This window comes from Trichogramma pretiosum, unplaced genomic scaffold (genome assembly GCF_000599845.2).
Source record: "Trichogramma pretiosum strain Unisexual culture from Peru unplaced genomic scaffold, Tpre_2.0 scaffold158, whole genome shotgun sequence".
Lineage (NCBI taxonomy): Eukaryota > Metazoa > Arthropoda > Insecta > Hymenoptera > Trichogrammatidae > Trichogramma > Trichogramma pretiosum.
Window position 1 is genome coordinate 89,232 of NW_019641601.1, and position 16,475 is coordinate 105,706.

The window sequence follows — 16,475 nt, forward strand, 5'->3', positions numbered from 1 at the left end:
CTGAAAAAAATTTCGACTGACTGGTATTGCCTTCGGTCGTGGTGCTGTTGCTTCGATTTGCGAATGAAGACTGGATATTAGCGTAAGTTTATCAGCAAACCATCGTTCATCAGCCAAGTGAACTCAATGCCAACAAGAAAGAAGAACTAACAGTGTTAACTTAAAATAAAAACGATTTAAACCGGCCGCTGGCGGGGTTTCTCCTGACAGATTGAAATCTACGAAAATGACGTAATGGGTTTTTATGAGTTGCAAACAGTCTGTGTGAACCGAAAATTTGTCTTTTTTATAATTACTCAATAAAAATCAGAGAAAACGCATTGCATGGTTTTAAATAGCATCGATAAAAAATACAGCTGTACATTTCCAATGACTTGAAATAATTTTATATCTACAACTGAATAAAAAAATGGTGCGCAATTAATGGTACATACTAGTATATGTTAAAAATTCTTGCATAATATTTTTAATTAATGCAATATTTTTGAGTAACGTAAGCTCAAAATAAAGTAATTTGAAATATGTATTGAGAAGCTGCTATTCCTACAAAATATTTTCAATTTTAGAAATAAAGAGATTTTATAAATAAAAAAGTATATTTAAATATCCTCGAATTGAAATGTAATGTTTAGGGCGGTAAAGATAAGGTAAGTCCCTCTTGTGGATTGGAATTTCTACAGATATTCCTCACAGTATCCATCGTGAATTTTTACAATATCTGAAAAAAAATTCTATAAGATTTTATCTTATAATGCTTATTAAATTATTAATTGTTTAAAATCACTTTACCATAATTATTGATACATTTTTTGTCGCACTCGAGCTCTACATTATTTAAGTAAGATTTGCCATTACTACCACACAGAGGCTCATAGTTATTAGAATAAATGCAGTCACAGTACTTTGGAGTAGTACTCGACTGCATTTTTTCTAGTTCTGCAAATTTTTCCAAATATCCGTCGCAATATCCATCGTGAACTTTTACGATATCTGCGAAAAAACAATTATTTCCATAAGATTTCAACTTCAAAAGCTTACTTATTTCTTAATAGTTTAAAATCTTATTACCATAATTAAAGTTACATTTGTCGCACTCAAGATCCGAGTTATTTGCGTAAGATTCGCCATTACTTGCACATAAAGGCCTATAATCTAGGTAATGTCTACAGCGACAGTTCTTTGAACCAGGATTTGGCATAGCTTCGACATTCATTGAAGTACTAGATGCTATAAATAAAAGATTCAATTTTTCCCGCAGAAATTGTAGATATTTTTGGATTATTATTAAAAAATGATCAACTTTATGTTGTGGCTTACACAATAAGATTGGAAGTTGAATTCAAGACGCTTTTTATTTTATTAAGCTAGCAGCAACATATTCTTTAAACCTTCTTTAACACTTTACCCAAGAAGGAAATGAAAAACCAACATGGTAATGAAAACATTTTTTTATTGCTTATATAAAGTTTCAGTAGTGATAAAGTTGTTTGATTTGGAGCATAATGCTGAATGTCATACTTTACGACAGCAATGCCTTGCTTCTTCTTTTGTCAAAAATATTTAAATGGTCTATCGAATATTTCCATGATATATGCAGATTTAAAAGCCTCAAGTTCATACAGTTAAATTTTACTATCAACAATCTGTGTGAGCCAGGACACAAAATTTATCTTTTGTTTATAATTACGGGTATTAAGTACTTACCACTTAAAACGACTATCAAAAGCAGACACTTGAACATTTTGTGAAAAACTTAGCAAAGCTATTTTACACTAAAGAAAAATTCGGCTGACTGCTATTGCCTCGTGGTGTGGTGGTATTGCTGCCAGAACGTGCAAGTAGAGACTAGCATAGTAAATTTATGTAAATATAAGTCAAGGTAAAATTTTAAATGTTCAATTCGAATGAAACCTAGCTGGGGCAAGCTGGCGTTCATCTCGCAAGCGACCTCAAGGTCAAAAAAAAACAAAACAAGCAGAACTAACTTAAAATAAAAACGAACTTGTTTTTTGCTTATAAGACGGAAAATAATTAATAAAGATCCAGTTTCCAAGCATTGTGAACAATGCATATCATTCATGTATATTGCTTCTTCCACGACGAAGCTGTGATGAGCTCAAAAATGAGTTTGTAAACCAGGCGTCGCAGAATAAAAATTTGGTTAATATATTTGTTAATTAGATTTAATTCCCAATTTAAGTTCTATATGTTTGGCGTATGTGAGTCGCAGCGGCTAGCTTGCAGCGCGCGCGTCTGTGGGTGTTGTTCAATGTGGCAGTTGTGACTTGTACCAAGTTTCAATCGACCCCGTTTCTACGACAGGAACGACCTTGTTCTTGGCAACGGAAAAATATTTTTATCAGATAAGAAAGAAAGAAAAATAACGTATGTAAAGCCACATAGCATCGAGGGTTGAAAACGAAGAAAAAATGAAACGACTTGCAACTTCTTTTAGTTTTAGTAAAGTGAGGGAAAACGCTAGTTCGGGGGAAATTGCTATATTATCGTTAAAAGAAAGAAAATTTAGATTAGTGACCTATTGAAATTTGCATCATGATAATCTCATTACATCGACATAAAATAGCTGATTTTTCACTGCTATTATCAGTCAATTTTCAATCGTCAAAATTTTTTGTAAAGTTCAATGTGCAAACATTCGTTAAGTTTCCAATGGAATGTAAGTTTTCAATGAAATGCAAGTTCAAGTCGGAATTGTTAACGACATCAAGATTTTGAATATACATCATCCAAGATTGGTTATGGTATTACGCTAGGAGATCCCGAAAATGAATTAGTATTTTATTTTTGCATTACATTCAGATTAATGACATATTGCTCCAATCAGGGCAGCGTCTTCCTCGCATGCTTGGGGAAAACGCCACTTATGAACCAAGTTGCTTAATTAAAATAACAATATAAAGTTATAATTTTGTTGTTTCTTATAATACCTAAACGTGTTTTTTACTTTTTTATTCCAATTGTTTTCCTTAGCTATGACGTATTTCCCCGCTATACCTTACGTAAAATTTTACATAGAATTTAAAAATGTATGTGTGAAAAATTATTCATACGGTTAAAATTTTAAATAAAACAAAACACAGGGTACATAACTTTCAAAATTTGCCTAAACACGATAAAATGTTCATGCGTAATTTTATTACCTTCACGTAGATTTAGAACATATTGTATTACGATGTGTTACGCTGACATTATTGTATTCGGTGAATTACAACGATTTCAGGAAATATTTTTCAACTAACATTCATTTCATTACGAAAAGCTAATAATGCCAGCAGAAGTTTGTATCGATACTAATGGCAATAAAGATCTTTTACTTTTCAGCAAAACTGTATGGGAAACGAATTTCCCCTGGACAACGAGAATTATGAAGATTACTTTTTTATACACTATACAAAAAAGGAGCATGCAAATAATTGGGAATATTGTTATTACTTTATATTTCTTGACCTTATTTGCTGTCACAGTAAGTGATTAACAGATTTTTTTGATTTATGATGTGTTGAAATAATTATCACTATTTAAGATATTGAAAATCTACGGAATTTCACGGAAAAATCAAATGTTTAGCTCAAACATGGTTGAATGTATATTTCAACTAATATGTTTCTTTTTAGTGATTTTTGGTTATTTGCGCATGGTAGTATGCAAAAAAAAAGTTAGTAACATGTTTGTTTATAAAGCAAATAAATCGTACTTTCGGAAATATAAAGCAATTTAATTTTTGTTTATAAAAAGATTTATGCTTGTTCATTATTAATGGCTCAAATGTGGAATTTTCATTCTCAAGACGCTCAAGCGATCCTGTTTAAAACAATGAAAAAAGGATACTACATTAGCAATTTTCTAGCGGGTAAACATCAAGATTTGTAACTTTATGTTATAATTGATTTATCAATTTAGCAAATTTTCAGTGTCCACAGTTATTTTATGCATTAGCTTTGGAGCGTCACCGGTTATTATTCCATCTATTTTAAACTGCTTACTTCCAGGCAATCAGACTTATGAAAAAACTCTACCGTTCCACACAGAATTATTTATCAGTGAAGATAAATTTTTTTATCATATTTTCACATTCCAGCTCATCTCAGCATTAATTGCTGGTTTATTGATATGCTCATTGAATTCTTTTCATTGTACTAGTGTAGCGTTCATTATTAGCGCAATCCGTATATTGGAGTACGCGAAAACTAGTAAAATTGATTTTGGTTAAATGAGGTTTTCATGATGCATCATTTTTTACAGACATATTTTACATAAAATGGAATTGGAGCAAAAGATTAAAATTTTGATTGATGACAACAAAGAAAACATGTGGATTTATGAACAGCTCCAATATTTTGTTAATTCGCATCAAATGTGTATTGAGTAAGTATATTTATTTGAATCGACTTTAGTAAATTAATAAGTTATATTTTAGGTATTTCAATATCGTTCGTGATATGAGCGATATTTTAATATTTGTCATATTATTTGGAGCAAGTTTTTGTCTTATCTTGTCGTCTACCTCGGTATGTTTAAAGTCATTTTATAGATTCGAGTGATTGCATTATAAGAATAGAATCTATAATAAACAACGTACATATTTTTTTCAGATGGTATTGTTAATGGAAACAGATTTGGCAGGGGCAGCCAAAATGTTAATTGCGTTCTGTATTGTTTTAAGTCTTATAATTTTTGTCTGTTTTCCAAGTCAAATGTTAAAGAATGCAAGTGACGATCTGTCTTATTCTTGGTAACTTTTACATATAACTAACGGTCATGAAATTTAAATTCAGCAAACAATTTTTCATTTTAAGCTATGAAATGAATCTTCAAAGTTATCCTATTCAAGTTCGGAAAATGCTATTATTCATAATGGCAAGGACTATGAAACCTTTCGTTTTAACTGCTGGGCCAACCATTGAATTAAATTTCGAAACTTGCAGCACTGTGAGACTTTTTTTCTTTGTTCCATCACGGATTTTCTTGTGACGATTTTAATTCAAATAATTGTTTCTAGGTAATCAAATCTTCTTTGTCATATACAGCAACCTTCAGATCTTTTTACAATTCATTTTAAATTTTTTCCTCTTTAACTTGTACTATTATCCTTGATGTTTTTGGCTATGCATCATCTTAATTTTTCAATATTAGAATTTTTTCCGAAATTGTATCATTCCTTTATTAAATTATTTTTTTTAGATATAATATTGATTTCAGTAATTTTTATTTTTAAAGATAAAGTAATTTCATGGTGATTGAGCTTACACGTTTATTTAAGCAATACATATTTAAAAAGGAAAGATGGACAGACGACAGAAATATTATACATAAAAGTTTATTTAAATATCCTATGTGGAATTTATTGCTCAGGTTTGTAGATAAGGTGTGGTCCTTTCCTGGATTAGAGTTTTTCCAAATCTCTCTCGCAGAATCCATTGTGAACTTTCGCGATTTCTGAAAAAAACAATATTTTTCCATGCGATTTAATCTTCAAAAGCTTACTTATTTATTAATAGTTTAAAATCTCATTACCATGATTTTTGTTACATCTTTGTTCACACAACAGAACCGAATAATTTACGTAAGTTTTTCCATTTCTTGCAATAACAGGACTGTAAATTGCAAACTGAATGGAGGGACACTTTTTCAAACCAGGGCTTGGCTTAGTTTCGACATTTATTGAAGCACTGGCTGTTATATATAAAAGATTCAATTTTTTTTCCGCGGAAATTGCAGAAATTGTTGGATGGTACTTAATAAAAGATCAACTCTATGACCTGACTAACACATCTGATTTGTAGTTGAATTCGATCATCTAAGCTTGAGGCTGTTATATATTCTGCACATTTCATTTATTTATTTATATTATTTATTTATTAAATCACCACCTTTCGTACTATATGGTACGAAGGCCTACAGAAGGCTTAAAAGCCCGTGCGAAAGAGGCACTTACAACTAATATTCATAATAAAAAAATATAAAACATTATATCAAACTTAAAATAATTATCATATAACAGATTGTTTATAGGGGATTATTTATAAGGTATATAATTTACACTTCCATATATTTGGTAAATTATTCAATCGATCATTCAAATGTGTGAAACAAAAAAGTGAGCCGAACGTTATTGTTGTTATGCTTAAAAAATTTCCGTGATGTTTTGATTTTTTGCCAACGTATAAGGAATTTCAGAAGTTGTATATAATGAACAAAGAAAAAGTTTCCCCACTGTTTCTTTCATTTTTTGATGAAAAACTATTCACTTTTTCTTTGCGATTTTATCATGCTAGCAGCATCATATTTTTTAAAATAACTGAAAATGGGAATGAGAAATCAAGATGGCGATGAGAAAACTGTCTTATTGCTTCTTGTATTCAACTTTCAGAACACTCCGAGTGCTGACAAAATCTTTTCATTTTAGGCACGACGCTGAAATTCATGCGTTACGACAGCAATGCTTTGCCTCTTCTTATGTCTAGAATATTTGAGTGGTTCATCATATCTTTCCTTAAGATATACAGAGGAAAAAGTTAGAAAAAGTTTTGACAGTCAAATTTTACTGCCAATAGTCTCTGTAAGCTAGAACACAACGATTGTCTTTTTTATGATTACGCGTATTAAGGCCTTACCACTTAAAACGACTATAAAAAGCAAATATTTGAACATTTTGTGAACAATTATCAGAACTATTGTACACTGGAAAAAATGTCGACCGTCTGGTAGATCCTCGGGTCGTAGTGCTGTTTGAGCTTGCAAATTGAGACTAAAGAGACTCGGATAAGCGAGAGTATCGCTGCTCGCTGTCCGGTTAGTTATCGGCTAACGGACGTGTATCTACTAAGCGAACACAAGGTGAATAAGAAAGAAGAAATAGAATAATTTAATTAAAACAAAAATTAATTATTTCATCCGCATGTGGGTTTCCGTGGCCCATGGAGATCGGCGAAATCGACCAAATATTGCTTACACATTCATACATTTTTTTGGTTTTAACACTTAGTGACGTAAGAGAAAAATACGGATATTTTTTCCAGTAAATAAATGAGAGCATAGATTGCCTCGTGAAAGTCATGAAAAATCTTTTCGTATATAGATGAAAAAAATGGCAATCACCCATTAACTTCAGAGAAAAATTTCAAAGCTATGACACGCGCAGAGAGCAGCGAAATTTCTCATTAGAAAAGAATTTTCACGAATACATATGTTTATGTGACAAATAGGATACCTACTTTCAAGGTCGCAAACATAGGCCATTGTTTGCCGGTGTCGCCATGACGACTCTCACTGCTACATGTTACGATGTTGCAACAGTTGTTTCATTGTCCGTGTTTATGTGATTTCGTACATTTTTGTTATTAGAAAAATATGACGGTTGATCTTCATTTTTTTCTACCGAGTCCGCATTGTAGCGCTGTCATGCTCGGTAGATACATAGGAATTCGCTTCAATGTGAAAATATCAAATGATTTGAAGCAAGAACAATTCGAATCCTTGTTTCTGAAAATACGATAAATTGAACTTCCGTAGCCATTACGCAATTAATTCAACTTTTACAGCTTAATCTTAAACATACGGTTCCGACGATCGATAACAATGGTTCGCTTTATTGAAAAGGTATGGGTCTCATTGTTTATGCTACATATATGGTCAAATCTCAAAATAAAATTCTGTTTCGTATACAAAAAAAGGTGAATTTTTTTTTACGTGCCCAGCGGCCTGGACCCCCATAAATTGTTTCTAAGACCTGTAGGAGTGAAAAAAAACGAGTGAACATGAAATTTGAAAATAGTCAATTTTTTTTAGGGCACTTTTGTGTTTTAGACGCCGAAATGTCATCTTTTCACGCATGTAGGACTTATTACTCGATTTCTAAGTCGTTGAAAAAGTATCAAACTCATCTAAAAAATTTAACTGACTGCTGTATTCGATAGGAAATTTTCTCAGTTTTCCGATGGTACTATTCGATTTTCTGAATTATCCAATTTTCACCGAGAAAATCGCCATCAAACATTGAGGACCAAATATCTCGAAAAACTCGGGTCGGAAAAAGTGCCCCAAAAAAAAATTAACTATTTTCTAATTTCATGTTCACTCGTTTTTTTTCACTCCTACAGGTCCTAGGAACAATTTATGGGGGTCCAGGCTGCTGGGCACCCAAAAAAAATTTCACCTTTTTTTGTATACGAAACAGAATTTTATTTTGAGATTTGACCATATATGTAGCATAAACAATGAGACCCGTAACTTTTCAATAAGCGAACCATTGTCATCGATCGTCGGAACCATATGTTGACTATGAAAAAATATTTGAATCGTGATTTCAGATTGAAAGTAATGAGAATCGCAAAATTTGTTGTCAAGACCTCTTAAAAGTATAAAACAAACATATAAGTTCAAGAGTAAACTTGTTCATCTCCACCGAATGGGCCATTATTGTAATACGTTCTTTCGACAACCAAAATACAACTACTCACAAAATCGTTTAATTATTAGAGACATTTTGGGCGTCATTCAAAAAATGAGAAGACATAGAAAATTCATATAAATCAAAAAAATTGCAAAATTTCATACGCATAGGGAGAACACATTTCCAACAATGTCCAAATTTTCGAAAACTCATTTGAACGATTTATTGAACTCTTTTTTCATGTCTTACTTTATTTTCATTCAAAAAATTTAATACACTTGATTCTAATGATTCTGAGGATTTGGATTAATTTTATATTTATGATTCATTAATAAATGCTGCGAATAAATAAGGGTACACATAATATAACAGTATATGTGCTGAAAAAGTCTTGTATAATATTTGTCATTATTAATGCAAGCACAAAATAATGTAATTGAAAGTATTGTGTAGAAAACGCAGTATATGTTTTCAGATCAATGTGTTTCAGATATATTATTATGATAAATCAAATACCTTCTCAAGAAGAAGCAAAAAAGAAAGAAAAGAAAATAATTATTTAAATATATTGTGCCAAATTTTATTTCAATTTTGTATAGACAGTATGTGAAAAAAACGACATGTTAATTTTCATTACAAGCCATTTATGCGCAGTAGATACAAATCTTAAACATGTTTTATCGTACAGAATAACATAATAACATTTCTTATGCATGTCTTTATCGATGTTTCTCATTGCAACGATCGCGATGGGCTAGTATAAGATCTAAAAAAATACGCTTCGTTATAAAAAGCTGACTTAATAAAATTACATTATACACGCAAATATAAGTCAAGGTAAAATTTTAAATGTTCAATTTGAATGAGTCCTAGCTGGGGCAAGCTGGCGTTCATCTCACAAGCGAACCCAAGGTCAAAAAGAAAATAAAACTAGCAGAACTAACTTAAAATAAAAACGAACTTGTTTTTTGCTTATAAGACGGAAAATAATTAATAAAGATCCAGTTTCCAAGCATTGTGAACAATGCATATCATTCATGTATATTGCTTCTTCCACGACGAAGCTGTGATGAGCTCAAAAATGAGTTTGTAAACCAGGCGTCGCAGAATAAAAATTTGGTTAATATATTTGTTAATTAGATTTAATTCCCAATTTAAGTTCTATATGTTTGGCGTATGTGAGTCGCAGCAGCTAGCTTGCAGCGCGCGCGTCTGTGGGTGTTGTTCAATGTGGCAGTTGTGACTTGTACCAAGTTTCAATCGACCCCGTTCCTACGACAGGAACGACCTTGTTCTTGGCAACGGAAAAATATTTTTATCAGATAAGAAAGAAAGAAAAATAACGTATGTAAAGCCACATAGCATCGAGGGTTGAAATAATCTCATTACATCGACACAAAATAGCTGCCTTTTCACTGCTATTATCAGTCGATTTTGAAGCGTCAAAATTTTTCGTAAAGTTCTATGAGCGGACATTAGTTAAGTTTTCAATGAAATGTAAGTTTAAATCGGAATGGTTAACGACATCTAGATAATGAAAATACATCATCCAAGCTTAGCCATGGTAATACGCTAGGAGATCCCGAAAATGAATTAGTATTTAATTTTTTCATTACGTTCAGATTAATAGCATATTGCTCCAATCGGGGTGGCGTCTTCCTCGCATGCTTGGGGAAAACGCCACTTATGAACCAAGTTTCTAAATTAAAATAACAATAGAAAGTTATAATTTTGTTTTTCTTATAATACATAAACGTGTTTTCTACTTTTTTATTTCAATTTTTTTCCTTAGCTATGGCGTATTTCCCCGCTTTACCTTACGTAAAATTTTACATAGAATTTAAAAATGTATGTGTGAAAAATTATTCATACGGTTAAAATTTTAAATAAAACAAAGCACAGCTGGGTGCATAACTTTCAAAGTTTGCCTAAACACGATAAAATGTTCATGCGTAATACCTTAACGTAGATTAAGAACATATTGTATTACGATGTGTTACGCTGACATTATTGTATTCGGTGAATTACAACGATTTCAGGAAATATTTTTCAACTAACATTCATTTCATTACGAAAAGCTAATAATGCCAGCAGAAGTTTGTATCGATACTGATGGCAATAAAGATCTTTTACTTTTCAGCAAAACTGTATGGGAAACAAATTTCCCCTGGACAACGAGAATTATGAAGATTACTTTTTTATACACTTTACAAAAAAGGAGCATGCAAATAATTGGGAATATTGTTATTACTTTATATTTCTTGACCTTATTTGCTGTCACAGTAAGTAATTGACAGATTTTTTTGATTTATAATGTGTTGAAATAATTATCATTATTTAAGATATTGAAAATCTACGGAATTTTACGGAAAAATCAAATGTTTAGCTCAAACATGGTTGAATGTATATTTCAACTAATATGTTTATTTTTAGTGATTTTTGGTTACTTACGCATGGTAGTATGCAAAAAAAAAGTAAGCAAATGTGGAATTTTCATTCTCAAGACGCTCAAGCGATCCTGTTTAAAACAATGAAAAAAGGATACTACATTAGCAATTTTCTAGCGGGTAAACATCAAGATTTGTAACTTTATGTTATAATTGATTTATCAATTTAGCAAATTTTCAGTGTCCACAGTTATTTTATGCATTAGCTTTGGAGCGTCACCGGTTATTATTCCATCTATTTTAAACTGCTTACTTCCAGGCAATCAGAATTATGAAAAAACTCTACCGTTCCACACAGAATTATTTATCAGTGAAGATAAATTTTTTTATCATATTTTCACATTCCAGCTCATCTCAGCATTAATTGCTGGTTTATTGATATGCTCATTGAATTCTTTTCATTGTACTAGTGTAGCGTTCATTATTAGCGCAATCCGTATATTGGAGTACGCGAAAGCTAGAAAAATTGATTTCGGTTAAATAAGGTTTTTATGATGCATCATTTTCTACAGACATATTTTACATAAAATGGAATTGGAGCAAAATATTAAAATTTTGATTGAAGACAACAAAGAAAACATGTGGATTTATGAACAGCTCCAATATTTTGTTAAATCGCATCAAATATGTATTGAGTAAGTATATTTATTTGAATCGACTTTAGTAAATTAATAAGTTATATTTTAGGTATTTCAATACCGCACGTGGTATGAGCGATATTTTAATATTTGTCATATTATTTGGAGCAAGTTTTGGTCTTATCTTGACGTCTACCTCGGTATGTTTATAGTCATTTTTCAGATTCGAGTGATTGCATTATAAGAATAGAATCTAGAATATACAACGTACATATTGTTTTTAGATGATAATGTTAATGGAAACAGATTTGGCAGGGGCAGCCAAAATGTTAATTGCGTTCTGTATTGTTTTAAGTCTTATAATTTTTGTCTGTTTTCCAAGTCAAATGTTAAAGAATGCAAGTGACGATCTGTCTTATTCTTGGTAACTTTTACATATAACTAACGGTCATGAAATTTAAATTCAGCAAACAATTTTTCATTTTAAGCTATGAAATGAATCTTCAAAGTTATCCTGTTCAAGTTCGGAAAATGCTATTATTCATAATGACAAGGACTATGAAACCTTTCGTTTTAACTGCTGGGCCCACCATTGAATTGAATTTCGAAACTTGCAGCACTGTGAGACTTTTTTTCTTTGTTGCAGCACAGATTTTCTTGTGATGATTTTAATTCAAATAATTGTTTCCAGGTAATCAAATCGTCTTTGTCATATACAGCAGCCTTCAGATCTTTTTGTAATTCACATTAACTTTTTTCCTCTCTAACTTGTAATATTTATATTATTTATTCCTGATGTTTTGGCTATGCATGATCTAAATTTTTCAATATTAGAATTTTTTTCCATTTTTTTATTAATAAAAATTATATCATCCCTTCATTAAATTATTTTTTTTATGTATAATATTGATTTTAGTCATTTTCATTTTTAAAAATGAAGTAATTTCATAGTGATTGAGCTTACACGTTTATTTAAGCAATAGCCATTTAAAAAAGAAAGAAGGACAGACGATAGAAATATTATACATAAAAGTTTATTTCAATATCCTATGCGGAATTTATGGCTCGAGTTTGTAGATAAGGTGTGGCCCTTTCTTGGATTAGAGTTTTTCTAAATCTCCCTCGCAAAATCCATTGTAAACTGTTACGTCCTACTACGTATAGCCTACTCTAAGGCAACCCGCCAATTCCGCGCTCCGACTTAACGCGCCTGCACACAACGATCCGGCCGGCAAGGCGTATCGTTGAAATATTCAAACTAAATACATTTTAAAATCAAAAAATTATATTTCGCTGTCTTACTTGTACATCGTTTGTAACTTGTAGTTCGAGTGTATTACTTACATGCTCGAACGACCGTTACTTCTATTTCGAGACGTTTTATCGCTTTTCACACCTTTCTCCTCGACCTTGTGTCCGCCAACTCTACTGATTTCGAAATACAAATAACTTCGATCTTTTTTTATATTTATTTTAATGAATAATATTTTAGGCTACACTGCCTAAACAAATTACCACACGATATTGTTATATGAACTATCAAATTCTTATTGTTAAAACGAGTAAATCGGTACTAAACTTGACCCGATTCCTCAACAAGACTCACTGTAACAGCCGACTTAAAAGTCGCTGACTTATTACATTAAAGCTTTTGTTTAACTTTAGTTAACTACCATAACGTTAAAAATAAGAGAATTACCGCTAAACATTAATGACGCATTAGCGTCGAAATAAATAAATAATGAAAACGTTATTTGTTACATCTCTGTCACCGTTCCACAGAGCTACTCATTATTATTAATTGAACATTATATTAATTTATGTTAAACAAATTCGAACCAAAGTTGTTCAATATATCAAACTTATATTCAACTTTACAATTGTACATTAATGCATACGTATATTTGGTGTGATTAAAGTTATTTTAAAATATAAATTGCTAACGATTAATATCAACTTATACCTGAATTAAACAATTAATTATTGCTTGCATAGCTAAGTATACGTGCGCATCAATTATATAAAATATTAATTTCAATTATTGTCAACTAGCTAAGTATTTCTTTAAGCTACATTGTTACGAAGTGTATGAAAATTATTATTATCAATCATTTTGTAATTAACTATGTTTCATGAGGTATCGTTGGAAAGGAAAATTTCCCTACAATCCTAATTTCCAACTCCTTCATTTTTACTAACTATAGTTTCCCAGCATCTCCTATTTAAACATTTAAATTCTCCAATGCCTCCTACTTTCTCCATCCTAGGGGTGTGCGAGTACCCGAAAAAACTCGACACGATCGGGTCGAGTTTTATATTCGAGTTCGAGTCGAGTACCCGAATTTTTGGGTACCCGAGTTAGTTTCGGGTACTCGAGTTATTTTCGGGTACCCGAGTTTTTTCGGGTACCCGATTTCTGTTCGGGTACCCGTGTTTTTTCGAGTACTCGAGTTTTTTTCGGGTACCCGAGTTTTTTCGAGTTTTGATCTTTTTTCAATCGTGCTGTCTCAGACTAACAAATTAACATAAGCATTTATTATTCAACGAAATCTGGCATCTTTCTGCGAAAATCAATAATTTTTGGGGATGTCTAACGAAAACTAGCACATAACTTTCAAAAGTTATTTTTTGTCATGTTATACGGACAGTTTATGATAAACAAAGCCAAAACTTAAATTTTCAGTAAATCATATAAAAATATTAGCGCAGCCACTGTGTAGTATTATTTAGCCCAATCGCTAAATTGCTAACTCGTTATAAAAGTACTTGAATATTCTAAGAAAATAGAACTAACTTATGATATAGATAGAAAATTTTCTCAAATTTCGAATAATGAGGTCAGATTTTCCAAACTTTTTCGTTTACTTGATTTTGGACTCGCAATTCTATTTTGATTAAATGTAATTTACTTAAAAATGTGTTCTACTTAACTACATAAATAAAAGGGTATAACTAATTCGTTCAAGTTTTGAAATGTGCTAGTTTCCTTTTGGCTGTTTGGAATATCGTATTTTTCATTTGTCTCCTTAACCCATTAAGGCCTAAAGTTACGAAATTTTTGGTTTGAAATCGAGGCAATTTTTTTCAATGTTTGGCACCTAAAGCAGACTTTGCGCATACCTATTTTTATGTAAAATTTCATGTCCTTTCAGAATGCTGGCGCAAATTCGAGATTTAATGCTTCGAAAAAAGTCATGATTGTTGAAACAAAAAAAAACGTAAACTTTTGCGAAAAAAATCATTTTTGATCATTTTTATCGACCTATTGCAGTGAAAACTCAAGATACAAATATGATCAAAGGTGATCATAGGTGTAGAAGTACCTTAGGGAATTTCACAAATTTTTCCAACCACTTTTTCTGACAAAATGGTGGCCATAAATTATAATGCTTATAAAAAACCAAACTCAATATTTATCTCAAAAACCATTAAGTTTATAAAAAAGTTTATAGAAAAAAAATGTTTTAGAATTGATCAAGGAACAATCTCTAACAATTTTAGAATTTTTGGAGCGCGATTTCTGGAAAATTCGTTGAGTAAAATTTTCCAAAATCATCTCAAAAAATTCTGAAAAAAATTTGAGAATTTTTCTTGATCAACTCTAAGTTTGTTTTGTTCTATAAAATTTTTCTCTAAAGTCAATGGTTTTCCAGTAATAAATTGAACAATCGAACGAACTCCAAGAGTGAAGTTCGATTACGATTGTATGAGCGCCTCCTCCAAAAGATCAAAATGTAGTACTCCCTCTCGTGACTTTAGACCACACTTACAAAGACATGAAAAGTAAAGAATCCCAACGTCCGCTCGCGGTGCCGCTGGTGGCGCGCTGCGGTGACTGTGGGATTTCGTCATTATACCAAAGATGAGCCGTAGATTCAAAGGGGGCTTATTCCAATGAATAAGGGTAAGTATTGGGTGGGACCTTGATCTTTTGGAGGAGGCGCTCATACAATCGTAATCGAACTTCACTCTTGGAGTTCGTTCGATTGTTCAATTGTATTTCGCGCCTCCTCCAAAAGATCAAAATGTAGATGTTCAAAGACGGAATCTACGGCAATCAAAGTAGATGCAAATAAACATTTATTCTCTCGCGTATTACATTCAATACGATAAATTCAATAAAATGAGAATATCTTATTTATTAGTTATTTTAATTATTAAGAATTGAAAGTGCGAACTCCGAATTATCATTAATTACTGGCCGATCATAAAATTTCGCGAATGTGGCAACATTTGACCACCCAGCAGTTTGTAAAATTGAATCTATGTTCACACCCAGTCTCTTAGCAGCTGAGTTTGCAGCATGGCGTGTGCTATGAGCTGAAAAGGTGGAAGTGTCAACATTACAATCTGTAAGAGTTTGTTTCACCCAGCTACTAAGAGACTGTTTACATACAGCCTTAACTGGCTTATTGATTGACAAAAATAATAAATCGATCGAGCCTCTTATACTTTTAGTTCTTTCTAGGTAATGTTTGAGAGTAGTTGCCGGACAAATTTTATCGTTCGGAGGATAAACAGGTAAAATTAGTACCGGCTGACAGACATTTTTTCTCGTTGTTTTTATCCAGTCAGGAATGAGTATTTCTATTTTATTTTCATAAAATTTAATATTTTGCACTTTAATGAGTGAAAGTGTCTGTAGCCGATGACCAGTAGTAATAGCTAATAAAGTAATCAACTTATATGATAAATCCTTAAATGTAAGCGAGTCATTAGCCGGCTTGCCACTGTAAAAGTCTATAATGACTTTCGGATCCCAGGTAGTATTGTATTTTGGAAGCGATGGTCGGAGCTTCGCGATGCCGGAAAAGAAGCGCTTCAAGCTTTTATCATTGCCGATGTCGGAATTGATAATGAGGGATATGGCCGATCTCATGATGTTTAATGAGCTATGGGACAACCCTCGATCGAATTGCTGTTGAAGGAATTCCATAATCTGTTTCGTTGTTGGTTCATAGACATCTCCCTTGATTTGATGAACAAATATCCACCACTTCTTTAATGCAGCGTCGTACGACTTTATAGTTGAAACTC